The sequence below is a fragment of the Rana temporaria genome, chromosome 7 (genome assembly GCF_905171775.1).
Source record: "Rana temporaria chromosome 7, aRanTem1.1, whole genome shotgun sequence".
NCBI classification, from domain to species: domain Eukaryota; kingdom Metazoa; phylum Chordata; class Amphibia; order Anura; family Ranidae; genus Rana; species Rana temporaria.
The window spans coordinates 191,308,137-191,324,920 of NC_053495.1; the positions used below are offsets into that span (position 1 = coordinate 191,308,137).

The following is a 16,784-nucleotide window of genomic DNA, read 5'->3' on the forward strand; positions in this document are numbered from 1 at the left end:
TTGTGTTAAAGGGACACCTACACTGAAATCACTGATTTTCAGTGTGCTATTTATCAGTGCAGACCCAACAGTGCCCACCAGTGCTGCCTATCATAGTTATATAGTTACATAGTTAGTCAGGTTGAAAAAAGACACAAGTCCATCTAGTTCAACCATAAAGTAAATAAAATAAAAAATATTATACAATATACATAATTCTATGCCTACAGTTGATTTAGAGGAAGGCAAAAAACCCCAGCAGAACATGATCCAATTTGCTACAGCAGGGAAAAAAATATCTTCCTGATCCTCCGAGAGGCATTTGGATTTTTCCTGGATCAACTTTACCTCAATCAATGCCCATCAGTGCTGCCTAAAAGTGCCACCTATCAGTGCCCAGCAGTGCTGCCTCATCAGTGAAGGAGAAAAATTACTTGTTTGCAAAATTTTATAACAAATTCTGAAAACATTTTTTTATGACGTCCTCCCAGGATGAGAGCCTCACCTCTCCTCCGTCATTTGACGGCGGGCGGGTGGCAGGTCGTTAACAACCATGACTCATCTACTGTCAGCAGGATTTCTCGCTGACAGCAGAATGTAAACAAAACAAAAGCCAGCATTAGCAACTTAAAAAAAAAACAGCATGGGGGGAACTCATACCATTTTTATTTCCTTTAAATTGGCATAAGTTTCTCCCCAAAATCAATACCTAACCCAAAGAGAATCCTGCTGACAGCAGATAAGTCATGGTTGCTAAGGATGCGGCGGGTGTCGAAATTATTAGATATTGATGCCCAATGTGTGGTGGTGCGGACTCCTAGGCTGCATTTACACCTGGGCATTTTGTGAATTGTTAATAGTACCCCACATGCGGCAAGCTATTGTTTGTTTTCTCACGTCTCTAACCGCCTCATTAGAAAAACGTTAAGCTGATAGCCCAAAAAGGTACATGAGCTGCTTTTAGTGCGTTTGTCACACGGCATTGAAATGGGTGGATTGAAATGTATGCGTGTAGCACGAAAAATGCGCATTTACAAAACTCAGCGCACCCCTGTCCGCTGCCTCTGCAGTTTAAGAGACAGCTGTTGCCTGGGGGGGGGGCGGGGCAGGATCGCCAGGTTTTATTTTAATTAGGGCTGTGGAAATTAACTATTAATTCACCGATTAATCTTACATTTTTTTGATCGATCAACATTTTTTTGATTGGTACTCACCTCTCCGTCGGCTGCCGGGCCTTCGGAGAGATCCGGTGACGTCACAGACACCGGCCGGGCTTGCCGTGTCCATCTGAAGGGCTCCTTTGCTGTGCCTTCATATCTGCATGCCGGCGGGACCTTACTATCTGCCACACGCAAGGGCTGTTAAACTTCCCTCTATCACTTCCCTCTATCAACCTGGGATTCTACAACCATCCACTGGGAGTTGTGATAGTTCCCTTCATGGGACATCTACATGCCGACAGACTGATGTTAACCTCTCCTCATCTGGATTCAGCAGTGGTATCGTTGTACATATTTTTATACCAGTATCATACTTGGCTACATGTTTTTATGACTGCTTTTGCTACCGTTTGGTATTTACCATTTTTACAGTTTATGTAGCTACATCGATTTGATCTCCAGTGCAATATTTATTTTGTTACCTACTTGAAGACTATAAAAGTTTTAATGCTATTCCCATTGAGCGCTGCCTTTGTGTGTTTTTTGTATCCTGCTATACATTTTTCCTGTGATTGGTAGCTGCACTGGGAATTAGCCTGCAAGATGATCAGCTAAAACTAGTTGGATCTGTATGTGCGTTATAATTAATCGGAATTAGTCGATTTAAAAAAAAAATCGATTAATCGAACACAAAAATTTTGATCAGCAACAGCTCTAATTTTAATTGCAAGCTGCAGATCTAAATAGGTAGCTGGAGTTCTCCTTTAAGAACAATCATCTCTTATTACTATGAACAAATGAAAGAACAATAACAGAACAGAATAGAAAAAGAAACCGGAGGTGCCAATGCCACTTTACTCTGTGTAAACTGTAATGTGAGCGCACAGCTGGTTACATTCTTGTCCCAGCCAAACAGCTAAACACACCGCTGAAAAACATATTTAGAAACACATTTACCTGCCAAACGATCTGCTAAAGTGCACCTGTCTGCGCAGAAATATGGAGCCTTCTACAGCTAAACCTTTGTTAAAGGGGCAAGCTCCTGCCGGCACTACATGGATTTCAAACTTCACTGGCTGCATGCTTAACCCACCTAATGTAGGTGACTGGGGTCATTTAAAGTGTATACATTTTGAAAAGAATAGAGAATTACTGTCTGGAACCCACAATGTTTTTTATTTTTTTGCGTTCCATTAGGGAGATTTCCTTTCGTATCCTGCCCTAGAGACACAACAGGAAGTAATAAGAAATCTCTTTAACGTGGAGGATATTCACATACATGGGAAGTTTTGAAAATCAGAAAGTTTTGATAATGGGAGTGAAGTAGGGGGTGGAATAGTTTGTGGGAATATTAGTGATGCGTGCAGTGAATGGTGGTTGTGACAAAATTGTGTTAAGAGTAGACATGTACACACTGAAATATTTTGCTTTGGAATTTCGTTTTCGTCCAAAAAATACATTTATTTAGTTAATATTGAAATTTGTTTTTATTTATTTTCCTTAAAAAATGCATTAGTCCAAAAATCTGAATTAAGGTCAAATCTGTCAATTGAAGGCTTATGGTGCCTGTCGAATGTTCTAAGAAGATTCGACTGTACGACGCCGCGATCGTACATTTCTGGTCAAATGTTTTGCCTACAAGCTATAGAAGAATTCTAATGTTGTATGACACTAGTAATAATTATATTGATTTATTATTATTATTATTATTACTAGTCAACCAATATTATAATTCCTCTATAGCCTATGGGCGGACCATTTGACCATGCTTCATCAAATCTTCATGTTTCTATAATATTAAAGCGGATCTCTGCCGGAAAAAAAATATTAAAAGCCAGTAGCTACAAATACTGCAGCTGCTGACTTTTAATATTAGGACACTTACCTGTCCTGGAGTCCAGCGCCGTCGGCAGCAGAGGATGAGCGATCGCTCGTCACTCTGCTGCCCCCACCGCCATTCTCGGTGAGGGAACTAGGAAGTGAAGCATCGCAGCTTCACTGCCCCGTTCCCAACGGCGCGTGCTCGAGTCGCGCTGCTCCGTGCTCACTGGTCCCCGATGTGTTCTGGGAGCTGTGTGTTTCCCAGAACACAACGGGTGGGGGGGGGGTACAGGATCTGACGTCCTGCCCGCAGTCTACCCACTGACTGTGTGGCCGGAAGTGGGTGCAAATATCTCCCCCCCCCCCTGAAAGGTGTCAAATGTGACACGGGAGGGGGGGGAGGGTTCCGATGAGAGGAAGTTCCACTTTAGGGTGGAGCTCCGCTTTAAATCTTTTCTCACTATGTCGAATAATCTTGGACTAATAGAGTTGGGTTAGGCACATTTAACCGCAGGTTTTCACCGTCATGTTGAATTTTCTATCTATATCGAACTGTTGTTGTAATGAAACGAAAACAAAGCATTTTTTATGTCAGATCTTTTGGATTTCGGATTCTGCGCGTTCATTATCGTTTGTTAAAGCGAACGCGAAAATCCCAGAAGCTCGGACGAAAACGAATGCACATGTCTAGTTGAGAGTAGATTGGGCTAAAAACTTGAGGATACATACCAGGGGCAAGAGTCAGAAGCATGTAAGGTACATAGTGTAGGGGTCCAGGTTGGGTAAGGTACTGTATATTGTGCAATGGTCCAAGTTGGGTAAGGTATATTCTGCAATAGTCTGGGTGGGGTAAGACATATTTTGCAATGGTCTGGGTTGGGTAAGGTGTATTGTGCAATAGTCTGGGTTGGTTAAGGTAAATTGTGCAATGGCCTGCGTTAAGTAGGGTATATTGTACAATAGTTTGGGTTGGGAAAAGTATATTCTGCAATGGTCCGAGTTGTGTAAGGCATATTGTGCAATGGCCTGGGTTAAGTAGGGTATATTGCACAAAGGTTCGGATTGGGTAAAGTATATTGTGCAATGATCTGGGTTGGGAAAGGAAAATTGTGCAATGGTCTGGGTTGGGTAAGATATGTTCTGCAGTGGTCCATGTTGGGTAAGGTACATAGTGCAGAGGTCCACGTTGGGTGAGTTTGCTTTGAATATTAAAAATGAATTAACCACTTAAGGACCGAGCCTGTTTTTCAGACTCTGTGTTTACAGGTTAAAAGTTTTTTGCTAGAAAATTACTTAGAACCCCCAAACATTATACTTTTTTTTCTAACTCTGTTATCATTAATGTAAGTACCGGACCTTGCATTGAATTGTCCTCTTGCAAGTCTACTGTACAGCAAAGCTCAGACAGGGTTGGAGAAGCAGCACAAGGAGCTAATCGGAGTGCTGCAGTGTAAGGAGAATGCCGATAAGAGGAGAGAACACGGTGACAGAGAGATGAGCCCATCAGTCTGCTGCGTCTCCTTTCTCTGTCCAGTCACAAGGTGAGGGGTTGTGGAAAGACACATTTGCCTTTCATTATCATTTAAAGAGGAAGTAAAACCTAAAAAAACAAAAAACTCTACAAGACAAAAAACCCTACAAGGAGGTCCTCCTTTTCCGGTTAAGGCACACTCAACCAGGGCGATAAGTGCCCTGGTTGAGTGCGCCTGGTTGAGGAGGAAGGGAGTGTGGAAACTTTGCTTCCCATGGTTGATATTTTCATATCAGGCCACCTCTAATCTTAGGGGTCACAGCAAGCACTTAAATTGGTTGTTAACCCTTTACAACCACTTTATGCTACAGGCAAGCTTATGTTAAGGCTTACTTGTAGCTACCCAGGATATCTAAACCTGCACGGTATAGGAGATATTCCCCTATCCCCTGCATGTGCCGATGTCATCAGCACATGCACACTGGGGAAAACTGAAGCAACGACACCTATGTGCCGCTGCTTCCGTCCTTGTGCCTCTACCGGCGGCTCCCACACGCATGCGCAGGAGTGACGTCATCGTGGCTACGGCCAATCACAGTGCCGGAGCCGCGATACCCAGAAGTAAGCACCGGGAGAAATGTCGGCGGACGGAGGGGGAGACGTGGACCGCAGTGGGGGCTTTGATTTGAGGTAAGTAATACATAATGAGCTGGTGTACTATGCAAGCCCAAGCTCGTACACCACATTTCATGGGGTTACTCCCAGTGTTATGCCCTTTCCTAGTGCTAGTTCCATCTCTAAGTTCTGGGGATCGCCGCCTCAGGTTCCGGTGCTGATTGATTTTCGGCCTGCCACTAATATCCAGATCCATGACCAGACTCCACTATGACCTGCAAGTATGAGCAATATAATCTATATATAATTTTTCTCTATAGTTTAACTGTGTCAATACATGACCATTCATTACTATATTTACCTTTAACATTTATAGACATATCCTGTGCATCTGCTCCTGAAGAGTAGCGCTACAGCTACGAAACGCGTCGAATTAAATAGATGCTTTTCCCTGCCAATTTTTCATCTTCATCACCATTACCATGGTTTACTGGAACCTGCCAATCTACAATGTATAATGGAAATATGTTGCAAACTAGTCTGATGTGGTTTTTATGTTATGATTGTGGCTCTAGGCCAGCAGGCCATCTTTGTGTCATCATGCTATTCTGTTCTTTATTATGTACCATGTTATGGAATAAATGGTTTTATTACCTTATTACGATGGTTATGACGTTTATGCATTGTATTATATGACACTACTGATGGCCCTATCATCAGACATTATTATAGTTTAATGCTACGCTATTTTCTGTGGCTGCACGCTTCATCTAAAGTCCCAAACTTAGTTTCCTTTCTCAAAGATATCGGGGATGGAGGTACATCTAGTTGGCCTCATAAAAAAGTCCCACAATTTTTTATTTTTTATTTTTCACCACGGGACACAGAGCCTAAGTCTTTACATAATGGGATGTCCCACCCAGAGCAATGCCCTATATGAAGGGGGGGAGACACAGATCAAGCAGACCGCCAGGGACTAGAAGCTCTATACCGCTGCTTGCAGCACACTTCGCCCGAAGGCGGCATCCTCCCGTCCTCTCACATCCACCTGATAGAAATAGGAAAATGTGTGGACTGAGGACCAAGTTGCAGCTTTACAGATCGGAGTCACCGAAGCCTGGTGGTGCACTGGCCATGAAGCACTTATCGCCCTGGTTGAGTGTGCCTTAACCGAAAAAGGAGGACCTCCTTGTAGGGTTTTTTATCTTGTAGAGTTTTTTGTTTTTTAGGTTTTACTTCCTCTTTAAAATAATAATGAAAGGCAAATGTGTCTTTCCACAACCCCTCACCTTGTGACTGGACAGAGAAAGGAGAAGCAGCAGACTGATGGGCTCATCTCTCTGTCACTGTGTTCTCTCCTCTAATCAGCATTTTCCTTACACTGCAGCACTCCGATTAACTCCTTGTGCTGCTTCTCCAACCCTGTTTGAGCTTTGCTGTACAGTAGACTTGCAAGTAGACAATTCAATGCAAGGTCCGGTACTTACATTAATGATAACAGAGTTGAATTAATGTGTGCCTTCTATATCTGCTTGGTTAATAAAGCCAAGCAGTGGTTATTCCTGGCCCCTGAGACCTCATGATCCCCTATCACAATGGCTGCCATCACACCACTTGTAGCCTCACCCCTAGGAGAGTGCCCGCTCCATACTGCAACCTTAATGCCCAGTCATGCCTACACATCAGCTGAGAGCGGCTCACGTATCTCTCACCTCCATTGTGAGCGAGATTTTCTCTGTTAATCATTTGTTATATATTCAAACCCACAGCAAATATATTCATGAAGCATAATTAGAGACCATGGTTTGATTTATATTCACCGAGAGATGATTTATGCCAGAATCAAAGTACATTTCATAAATGGCCTACCTAAAATACCATTACACTGATGCTTATCATAAAACGTTAGCTGTATCATGTTAGTAAAATACACAATTAATTTTTAGGGATTTTTTTTTCTCCTTCCTAAAAAAAATAAAAAAAAAGTGTAATATAAATAATGCAGGCTGATTAAGATAAATGACACATTTGATTTCACAACAAAAACAAACAGTAAACTTCAGCGGGTGTTTTTCAAAAGACCTCTGAATGTGGAAGAATTTTGTTAATTTTTTTTTATTAAAGGGTGTACTTACCAGTAGGTTATGATGGAAATACATTTTTTACTACATTTTCTCTATTGTACTTTATTTAATTGTATATTTTTTTTCTATTGTCTTTAACCACCTCAATACAGGGCACTTTCACCCCCTTTCCTGCCCAAGCCATTTTTCAGCTTTCAGCTCTGTCACAGTTTGAATGACATTTGCACAGTCATGCAACGTTGCACCTAAAATAATTTTTTTTATCATTTTTTCCCCACAAATGGAGATTTCTTTTGGTGGTATTTGATCACCTCTGCTGTTTTTATTTCTTGCTCTATAAACAAAAGAAGAGGAACAAGTTTTAAAAAAAAAAAAATATTTTTTACTTTTTGCTATAATAAACATCCATTTTTTTTTAAACAAATTTTTTCCTCAGTTTAGTCCGATTTGTATTCTTAAACAAAAATATCGCAATAAGTGTATATTGATTGGTTTGCTCAAAAGTTATAGCGGCTACAAAACAGGGGATAGATTTATTAGGCATGTGCTTTTCGTTTCGTTCCGAATCGAAATTCGGACAAATTTTTCATTATTCGGACATTCGGATGCATACGAATCCCCGAATTGTAATATTAACGAATTTAACCGAATCCGAACAAACGTTTTCGAATCGAAAACCCACGGACGAAATTCGATCGAACATCGAAAACAAATTCTATTTGAATTCGAAAACAAATTCTATTTGAATCGAATTCGAAAACAATTCGATTCGAAAACAAATTCGAATGAAAATTGAAAGCAAATTTGAATCAAAATCTAAAAAATATAAATCGATGTGGCCAGAAGTGGGGGGCACCGGAGAGCCTCAGAAATACTCGGGAAAGCTCAGCTGAACTCGGAATACCTCGGAAAGGCCAGGGAATGGAGTATTTCTGAGTTTTTCAGAGTATAATTTTCTCCCTAAGTTACGCCGGCTCAATGCTTAGTCGATGTGAACGTAACCTACGCCCATCCCCATTCACGTACGACTTACTCAAACAACGTAAAATACGACGCTGTTCCGACGTTTCCGACTTCAATACCTTAACATGACTTACCCCTGCTTTATGAGAGGTAAAGTTACGCAGGTCATACGCCTTACGTAAACAGCGTATTTTAATACGCCGGGCGCAAGTACGTTAGTCAATCGGCGTATCTAGCTCATTTGCATATCCAACGCGAAAATATACGAAAGCGCCCCTAGTGGCCAGCGTAAATATGCACCTAAGATACAACGGCGTAAGAGACTTACGTCAGTCGTATCTTGGACAAATTCTGGCGTATCTGATTCTTTGAATCAGGCGCCGAGATAGAAACCCTCACATTCGGACTTACGGCGGCATATCTGGAGATACGCCGTCGTAAATCCTTTGTGAATCTGGCCCATAATGTTCAGGGGTTCTAAGAAATTTTCTATCAAAAAAACAAAACAGTTCTTAACTTGTTAACACCAAATCTCAGAAAGAGGCTCGGTCCTTAAATGGTTAATGATCATGAGCACCTGCTTGGTAAAATTGTTTAATCATACACCTGACTGTAATCCTACAAAATCCCTGACTTTGTGCAAGTGTACACAATGTGCAAGCGTAAGAATTGATTCTGGTTTGAAGCCAAAGGGTGGTCACAGCAAATATTGATTTAATTGAGATTTTTCTTCTGTTCGCTCACTTCGCATTTTGCAAATAGATAAAGATAAATAATTCAAATATATCTTTTTGAAAGCATTCTTCTTTTACAGAAATATATATATATATATATATATATATATATATATATATATATATATATATATATATATATATATATATATATATATATATATATATATATAAAAATATTGGGCTAGATTCACAGAGAGATACGCCGTCGTAACTCTGAATCTACGCCGTCGTAAATTTAAGCGTATTCTGGAAACCAGATACGCTTAAATTAGGCTAAGATACGAGCGGCGTAAGTCTCCTACGATGTTGTATCTTAGGGTACATATTTACTCTGTCCGCTAGGTGGCGCTTCCATTGATTTCGGCGTAGAATATGCAAATGAGCTAGATACGCCGATTCAGAAACGTACCTGCGCCCGACGGATTTTTTTACGTCGTTTACGTAAGGCTTTTTCCGGCGTAAGGTTACTCCTGCTATATGAGGAGTAACCAATGTTAAGTATGGACGTCGGGACAGCGTAGAATTTTGCGTCGTTTGCGTAAGTCGTTCGCGAATAGGGCTTTGCGTAAATTACGTTCACGTCGAAAGCATTGACTATTTGCGACGTGATTAGGAGCATGCGCACTGGGATACGTTCACGGACGGCGCATGCGCCATTCGTTAGAGACGTCATGTATGCGGGGTCATGTTTTATTTACATAAAACACGCCCACCTCTTCAGACTTAGAATTTGGCGCACTGCTATATGAGGAGTAACCAATGTTAAGTATGGACGTTGGGACAGCGTCGAATTTTGCGTCGTTTACGTTGTTTGCGTAAGTCGTTCGAGAATAGGGCTTTGCGTAAATTACGTTCACGTCGAAAGCATTGACTATTTGCGACGTGATTAGGAGCATGTGCACTGGGATACGTTCACGGACGGCGCATGCGCCGTTCGTTAGGAGCGTCAATTACGTGGGGTCATGTTTTATTTACATAAAACACGCCCACCTCTTCACAATTTGAATTAGGCGCGCCTACGCCGGCACATTTACGCTACGCCGCCGTAACTTAGGGCGCAGGTTCTTTCTGAATACAGAACCTGCCTCACTAAGTTACGGCGGCGTAGCGTATCTGAGATACGCTACGCCCGCACAAAGTTACAGCGAGCTTTCTGAATCTAGCCCTATATATATTTTCTTTCTAACACCCTAGAGCAGGGATCTCCAAACTACGGCCAAACTACGGCTCATGATCATTAACCATTTAAGGACCAAGCCTCTTTCGGAGATTTGGTGTTTACAAGTTAAAAACAGTTTTTTTTTTTTTATAGAAAATTACTTAGAACCTCTAAACATTATATTTTTTTTTTTTCTAACACCCTAGAGCAGGGATCTCCAAACTACGGCCCTCCAGCTGTTTTGCAGAACAACACATCCCATGAGGCATTGTAAAACTCTGATATTCACAGACATGACTAGGCATGATGGGAATTGTAGTTCCTGAACAACTGGAGGGCCCTAGTTTGGAGACCCCTGACCTAGAGAATTAAATGGCGGTCATTGCAATACTTTTTGTCAGACCGTACAGTATTTACACAGTGGTCTTACGGGGGGAAACACTTTTTTTAATAAAAAAATAAGACAACAAATAAGAGACGTCATTTACGCGGGGTCATGTTTTATTTACATAAAACACGCCCACCTCTTCAGAATTTGAATTTGGCGCGCTTACCCTGACAGATTTACGCTACGCCGCCGTAACTTAGGGTGCAGGTTCTTTGTGAATCCAGCCCCAGCCTCACTAAGTTACGGCGGCGTAGCGTATCTGAGATACGCTTCGCCCGCACAAACTTACGGCGGTCTATATGAAACTAGCCCATACTGTATATATAGACACATTTCAGGTTGTGTAATAGCAATAAAAAAGTTTTTCCAATTCAAAAAAAAAAAAAGGAAAGCAGAAAGAAAAGCATTTGGGAAAGGGGCGATACAGCATAACCTTGAGCTGCGAGTCGAGCCTCGGATTCCTACAGACAGGATTACATCTATAATTTAATGGGGTAAAGCACCTGCCTCTCACACACACATATCCCTGAGCTGCAGACCATCTGCTGTTCTACTGAGAAGCCAGTCAAACAATTACCTAGCGGGGGAGTCTGAATGACAACATTCTACCCACAGATACTGCAGGATACTTACAAAGTAAAACAATGTCTTTAACACTGCAATAACTCCATGAAACATCCAAGGGAGTAAATTAAAAGGATTGCATTCAAAGGACAACCTCACTATCTAAGTGAAGTTGTCCTTAAAAAGTCCCCCCAATGCCCCCTGAGTGGCAGCACCACAATACTTACCTTCAGGTTTCGTACACACGACCGAGTTCCTCGGCAAAAACCAGCAAGAAACTTGCTGGGATTTTTTTTTTTGCCGAGGAAACCGGTCGTGTGTACATTTTTCGACGAGGAAACTGTCGAGGATCCCGTCGAGCCAAAAAGAGAGCATGTCTTCTTTTTCCTCGACGGGAATGGAGAAACTTGCCTTGTCGAGTTCCTCGACAGCCTAACAAGGAATTTGGAAAGGGGAGAGTATGGCCTCTTTTAAAGTAATAGTATCAAAAGTAGAATGTGCCAACATCCCATTGAATATATAAACAGTAAGATCGAGTTATGAAGATGCCGGTGGCTGCTTGAAACCAGCGGCATCCAAACTCAAGCTTCAAGGGAAGTGGGGAAGGGGAAAAAGGAAAAACCTTTTGGGACTTTCGCGGCACTGATAGAATACAAAGTAATAAAAAATAACAATATTTATTTTACCATAAATGCAATATAAAAACATTTCGAGACATGCCCCATATTGCACATCAGAAGACAGAACCAACTGTGTTTTAGTGAAAGGAGCCAGTGACCTCGACCTCGACCGGTTTCGCGGTGATACCGCTTCTTCAGGAGGGTCTGGAGGGTGTTTATAGAGATATACAGTAAGCAAGCAAAGAAATACAATATATGTACACATTATATTAGAAACACAGCAACATGTTTACTTGAGGGAGCAAACACTCACCTAGATTGGTCACGAGGATCAAGCACGAGCCTGGTAATGCCTTCTTTGGCGCATGGAGGGGGAAATTAACAGGACGAATTCTAGTGAGGTGAAAGGTATAATGAGTATGAAGTAATACAAATTACTTGGTAAGGTCGGGCACCCGTGGTGAAGAGGGGAAGTGAGGAGTGGTGAAGGGAATATGGTGGAAAAATGGGTGTGTTATGGTGAGGGAGGAAAGGGAAAAAATTGAAAAATTAAAAAATTAAGAAGGGGGGAAGGGGGGGAGGGGGGGGGGGGGGGGGGGGGTTTGTTAAATGGCGTGGAACAAGGGAACATGTGGAAGAAGGGTAACAGAGGAGCAAGAAGAAGCCTGAGTAAATACATCTTCATAGGTGGACCTGGCCAGGTGAACCTCAGGCTTTGCAGAAAAAAGTCTGGGCCATGTGAAACTCCTACTTCTCATCCACGCCATTTGGCTCATTTTCCCCTATGGCTGGGGGCCATCATAAATAATATGGACCAGCTCTGGGGATGAATGGACACTGAGCCAAAAAAAATACGTTTGGCAATCGTTGGAGGTTGCAAATTATCGCACGTGACGTCTTATTTAGCTGCGTCGCATGTCAAATAAAATAATATGTTGCAGTCAGGGCCGCTGATAGAAATCTTGGGGTCCCATACAGTCTACCCGATGGGGCCCCCTTCCGTCCCACCCCTGGTCCCTCCTTCAGCCCCGCCCCTGGCCCCTAGCAGGTGGGACTAAATACATATAAGGCAACCAGTCACAGAAGCCATTAGCTCCTGATGACGCCCAGTGGGAGGGGCGAAACACGTCAAGCTGAGGAGATCTAGTGACGGTTGTTTGCACTCCAAGGCGCAGTTTTTTTGCACGGTTTTAAGAGTCTGATGTAAGTGTAATGTTTTCTGTCTTTTTCTGAATAAAAATAGCAGTATTACACTATATATCCTCTTCTCTATGCTTAATATGCACATTCGGTCATTGGAGATGTTGAAAAGGAGATAATTAGATCCTGATACAGGACACATCTGATGCCTTCATACACGGGAGGAAAGAAGGAGGCATCCCCATCCCAGTTTACAGTCAACAGTGGGAACGAGCGTTGGGAGACGCCAGTCCAAATTGCAAACCAGGCTATTTTAACCACTTCAATACCAGGCACTTTCACCCCCTTCCTGCCCAGGACAATTTTCAGCTTTTAGCACTGTCACACTTTGAATGACAATTGCACGGTCATGCAACACTGTACCCAAACTCAATTTTTAGCATTTTCTTCCCACAAACAGAGTTTTTTTTTGCAGTATTTGATCACCTCTGCGGTTTTTATTTTTTGCTAAACAAACTAGTTTCTGTCATAAAAAAATGTTTTCACCTTCACTGACGGGCACTGATGATGTGGCACTGATGGGCACTGATGATTTGGCACTGATAAAGTGGCACTGATGGGCACTCATGAGGAGGCACTGATATGTAGAATTTGATAGGCACTGATAGGTGGCACTGATATGCAGCACTGATGGGCACCAATAGGCGGCATTGATATGCAGCACTGATGGGCACTGATATGTGGTGTGATGGACGTGAAAATATGACAGACTCACAAGGGGGTGGGTGGTACTGAGGATAGAGTGGGTGTGCATGTTTTGTGATTCTGTGGTTTAATAAAGAGCCAACAGGTTTTGCTCTTCCTGTTTAGGATTGAAGCCGAGAGAGGTGAGCATGTGGTCTGTTTTCTCCATAGATTGCATTTGTCTCACCCATAGTAATTTGAAATCAGCCGCAGAAATGAGTAGCCCTGAGATTGTCAGGAAATTTATTAATGAGTCTCTATCAGCGGCACTGATGGGCACGGATAGGTGGCACTGATGGGCACTGACAGGTGGCACTAACAGGTAGCTGTGATGGGCACTGACAGGTGGCTGTGATGGGCACTGACAGGCGGCACTGATTGGCAGTACTGATTGGCACTGACAGGTGGCACTGATGGGCAGAACTGATGATGAGGTACTGATAAGTACTGACAGGTGTTATTGCTGGGCAGTAATTGGCAGTGTGGTAGTCACTGGCAGAATTTATTGTTTTTACATTGCTGGGCACTGGTTGGCAGGTGATTGGTACATTTGAGGGGGCTGTGCTCATAATCAGCTGTGAAAGGGGTCTTAGATAAGCCTATGTATAATAAATGGAAAGCTATTTTATTTTTGCATACTAAGTACATTAATGCTATATTGGTACATAGGGGGGCTGGAACAAGGATGAACTTAGCCTTCAAGTCGAATGGATTGGAACGGGTGCCACTGCAATCAATGGGATGTGACTTGTCATTTGATTTTATGTGTCCAAAGTCGCATGACATACCTCCCAACTGTCCCTGATTTGGAGCAATGTGCCTCTGTCCCTCTTTCCCCATCATTTGTCCCTCATTTTGGTCTGATCTATGTAGTTGTATATAAAATGCACTATTTATCTTTCAAAAAGTGTTTCCCAGCGCTAAACTCTTCATCCAATTTTTAAATGGCTGCATTTGTACATTTGAAAAGCCAATATAAAAGAATAGCAGTGGTTAAAAAATAAGCACTTCTGGGTTTAAATAACTTTTTTTTTTGTTAATTCTCCTTTAAGGGGGTGTGGCAGGGGGCGTGTCCTATGCCTACATACGTTTGTTAGTATGTGTCCCTCATTCCCATCTTAGAATGTTGGGAGGTGTATGAGAAGTCGCACTAGTGGTAACTGGATGAGAAGAAATCCAAATCTTTTATATCTTTAACATTTCCATGAGATACCGTATTTATCGGCGTATACCGCGCACTTTTTTCCCCTTAAAATCAGGGGGAAAACGTGGCTGCGCGATATACGCCGATACTGCTGTTCTGTACTGCGCACTCGGCTAGGCTCTGCCACGCTCGGCTCTGCCCGCAGCCACGCCAGAGGAGCCGAGAGAAGCCGAGCGCCGCAGCCTAGAGCCGAGCCAAGTGTACTGCGCACTCGGCTCCGCCCGCAGCCACGCGAGAGGAGCCAAGAGAAGCCGAGAGGAGCCGAACACACAGGAAATCCGGCTCCTCTCGGCTCGGCAAAGGTGCCAAATCCAAAAATGGACACTCACAGCGCTGGATGGACCCCGCGAGGAAGCCGCAGACGGACACCTCCAAAGCCGCAGACGGACACCCACAAGGCTGGACGGACCCCACGCAACGAAGCCGCAGACGGACACCCACGAGGCTGGACAGACCCCGCGCAAGGCCACAGACGGATGCCGGACAAGGCCGCCGATGGAAACAGGGCAAAAATGTAAGTTTTTTTTTTCCCCTTAAACTACCTTTCTAGGTTTGGGGTGCGCGTTATACGCCGGCGCGCGGTATACCCCGATAAATACGGTAAGTATTTCCTCTGTGTATTTAGCTGTTAACCTGCAATTCAGCTTTAATAAAAGCTGCAGATTTTGTGATTGGGTTCACCTTTTTTAGCTACTATAACGATTAGAAGATAAAAAAAAAACTTCAGCATTTGCATGAGGTGACAATAGAGAAAGATTATAGATAAGCCTATCTAAAACAAAACCGTCTGTATTTTCTTCTGTCCTTTCCGAGATGTTATTTCTCAGTCCTACGTGACTTGTGACCTGACCGACTTTTATGCCTTAATGAATCAGCCTGTAATTAACCAATTAACGCCACGTGTCACCGAGCAATATGCTGCAGTGTGTGTGATGCCGAAAAACCTGGCAAGCCCTGATCCGTGAGGACAATGGCTGGGCGGCTCCGTACCAGCTGCAGAAACTTCCAGGAACAAACATAGATTCAGGTGATAAAATGGCCAGCCTGGTAAGCTGCACTAGCCTGCCATTTTGGTTCCCGGGACTGGATCTTATATGAAGTGGTATCAAACCCAAATGCATACATTGATAATTTTACCTTTACATTCTTAGATGTAATGGCTGCATTCATTTTCTTATTTTAATTTTTTGCCTTTCTTTCTTCTATTTTAATCTGGTGATCCAGGAAGTGAGTCTTTTGTTTTTTAACACAACAAGCTCTCAGCCAGGGCCGCCATCAGGGGGGGTACAGGCATTACACCTGTAAGGGGTCCGAATGTTCCCAGGGGCCCGGCCGACCCCCCTTCTCAAGTCGCGGCTGAGAGGAGAGGAGAGAAAACACTTTCACGTTCAACGCGGCAGGAGGAAGAGGTGAGTGAGATGACTGTTATTTTCGACAGCCTCACCCCCCCCCCCCGGTGCTAAAATTGTGGCAGGACCTCCCCTGTTCTCAACTTGCGCCACCCCCCGGGTTCTGAATTTGCGGCAGCACAACCCCCCCCCCTTGGTTCTCAATTTGCGGCAGCACCTCCCCAGTTCTTAACTCTCGGCCTTTTCTCGGTTCTCAATTTGCATCTAAACCCCCCCGGTTCCCAATTCGTGGCAGCACCCCCCCCCTGGTCTCAATCCGCGGTAGCACCCCCCCAGTTCTCAATTTGTGGCAGCCCCCCCTTGGTTCTCAATTCGCATCAGCACCCACCCCCCCCGGTTCTCAATTTGCGGCAGCACGCACCCACCCCCCGTTTCTCAATTTGCGGCAGCACCCCTACCGTACTGAATTCGCGGCAGCACCCCCCCCCCCCCGGTTCTCACTAATAAGACGTACGTCAGTCGGATCTAGCCCACATTCAGGCGTATCTTGTTTTGTGGATACAAAACAAAGATACAACGGCGCATCGTAGAACTTACGTGGCGTATCAATAAGTTCTTTGTGGATCTGGCCCGAGGTCACTAATGCTTTGTCCTGGATGATGATTACATCTGTCTTTCTTGAGTCCATGCCTCTTTAAATACGTGAACATATCTTGCTGGTTCTAGAAGCTGCAGAATGGATTTGCATGTGGTTATTACGTCTATGATCTTCTAGGGCACTCCGAT

At 43.4% G+C, this 16,784-nt stretch overlaps 1 long non-coding RNA gene across 1 annotated transcript; it reads left to right on the top strand.

Moving 5' to 3' along the window:
- Positions 1 to 5,177: 5,177 nt before the first annotated feature.
- On the top strand, positions 5,178 to 5,704 carry LOC120944878. Its single transcript, XR_005750522.1, has 2 exons — positions 5,178 to 5,327; positions 5,423 to 5,704. It is a non-coding gene; the product is annotated as an uncharacterized LOC120944878 (long non-coding RNA).
- Positions 5,705 to 16,784: the final 11,080 nt, after the last annotated feature.